Source organism: Oncorhynchus keta, chromosome 3 (assembly GCF_023373465.1).
Source record: "Oncorhynchus keta strain PuntledgeMale-10-30-2019 chromosome 3, Oket_V2, whole genome shotgun sequence".
Lineage (NCBI taxonomy): Eukaryota > Metazoa > Chordata > Actinopteri > Salmoniformes > Salmonidae > Oncorhynchus > Oncorhynchus keta.
The window spans coordinates 23,723,982-23,726,328 of NC_068423.1; positions in this window are offsets into that span (position 1 = coordinate 23,723,982).

A 2,347-nucleotide genomic window follows, 5' to 3' on the forward strand; every position below is an offset into this window, starting at 1 on the left:
ATGTTCCTTATCTTAATGCAGAGGTTGTAGGGGGCTTTACCTCCCACCCCTTCAAACTCCCCCAGGCTCAGAGTGTTAAAATCTAACAAGTCCTCCAGACCCCCTTGCCAGTCCCCAGTCTCTGCCGTCACCTGTAGTGGCGGAAACATTGGTGGCCCCTCCCCCTTTGGCCGCTCGAACACCCCCCTTACCGCCTCAAACAGTGCCTCCTGGATCTCCTCCAGGAATCTCTCCAGCAGCTTAAGAGACGTTATTCCTGTTTGTTTTGCCAGGACTTCCAGGGTTTTCCACCCCTCCTCTCCCAGCAGTCGCAGGTCACCCAGCCTTAGTAAAACTGCTGCCATAAGTTGCCTCTGCAGGGTGGCTGACTGAACCGATCTCAAAAGGATGGCTGGGTTGTGGAAGATAGGCTCCTCTCACACCCACAGCCCAGGCTCCACACCCCCTTCTGGTGTGGGCCTTAGCAGCTGCCAGGCCCTCATCACTGCAGAGCAACAATCTGAGAGACCTGCTGTACTCAGCCTCTCCAGCTTAATGAGGAACAGCTGCCGGTCCAACCCTAATCCATCAGCTCTCCTCAGCAGCGCGCATGCTGGTTCCCTCCAGCCAACATCAGTGTGGTACAGCAGTCTCTGCACCGCCTTTAGCCTGAAAGCAGCCATTCTGCTCTCCAGTTCCACCAGGCCCTGTCCTCCTTCGTGGACGGTCATGTAAAACACTGCCGCCCTCAGCCAGTGATGGCCCGACCAGGAAAAGTCCACCAGCTTGTGTTGCAGTTCTGCGAACAGTTGTATACTTTTCCCAAAATGTCTGGAAACCTGAGCAAAAAGTGGCATCTTGTAGGAGCTTTTACATTAAACTTCCAATAGGTTGCCTGCCGAGGCCCTGGAGAAATAGACAGCCGAGCCATGGTTATGTGATGACCCGAAAACCCCACCGGGAGAATGGTAGCGCCCATCAATCAGCCTATTGCTCTGATTCCTGGACATGTAAAACTGACCAAGTCGGGTTGCACTTATCTTCACCCATGTATACTGTCTTGTGTTGGGATGTTTACTTCTCCAAACATCCACTAGGTCGAACTGATTAATGATGTCCCTTAACACTCCCACTGACACTGAATGAGGCTCTTCCCCATTTCTGTCTTTCATAAAATCCATTGTAGAGTTCCAGTCCCCGCCGACCACCAGCGTCTCCTCAGGCGCTACCTGTGAGAGTTCCAGTCCCCTCTGACCACCAGCGTCTCGTCAGGCGCTACCTGTGAGAGTTCCAGTCCCCTCTGACCACCAGCGTCTCCTCAGGCGCTACCTGTGAGAGTTCCAGTCCCCTCTGACCACCAGCGTCTCCTCAGGCGCTACCTGTGAGAGTTCCAGTCCCCTCTGACCACCAGCGTCTCGTCAGGCGCTACCTGTGAGAGTTCCAGTCCCCTCTGACCACCAGCGTTTAACAACAAGCAGCCTAGCTTTACACACCTCCTTTGATGAGCAACGCTTTACAGACAGACCCGGTGCTAAAGGACTGTCTCCCCTGCACTAAGATCTGTCCCATGGCTCAACACACAGACAGCCCCGGTGCTAAAGGACTGTCTCTCCTGCACTAAGATCTGTCCCATGGCTCAACACACAGACAGCCCCGGTGCTAAAGGACTGTCTCTCCTGCACTAAGATCTGTCCCATGGCTCAACACACAGACAGCCCCGGTGCAAAAGGACTGTCTCCCCTGCACTAAGATCTGTCCCATGGCTCAACACACAGACAGCCCCGGTGCTAAAGGACTGTCTCTCCTGCACTAAGATCTGTCCCATGGCTCAACACACAGACAGCCCCGGTGCTAAAGGACTGTCTCCTCTACACTAAGATCTGTCCCATGGCTCAACACACAGACAGCCCCGGTGCTAAAGGACTGTCTCTCCTGCACTAAGATCTGTCCCATGGCTCAACACACAGACAGCCCCGGTTCTAAAGGACTGTCTCCCCTGCACTAAGATCTGTCCCATGGTTCAACACACAGACAGCCCCGGTGCTAAAGGACTGTCTCTCCTGCACTAAGATCTGTCCCATGGCTCAACACACAGACAGCCCCGGTTCTAAAGGACTGTCTCTCCTGCACTAAGATCTGTCCCATGGCTCAACACACAGACAGCCCCTGTGCTAAAGGACTGTCTCCCCTACACTAAGATCTGTCCCATGGCTCAACACACAGACAGCCCCGGTGCTAAAGGACTGTCTCTCTTGCACTAAGATCTGTCCCATTGCTCAACACACAGACAGCCCCGGTGCTAAAGGACTGTCTCCTCTACACTAAGATCTGTCCCATGGCTCAACACACAGACAGCCCCGGTGCTAAA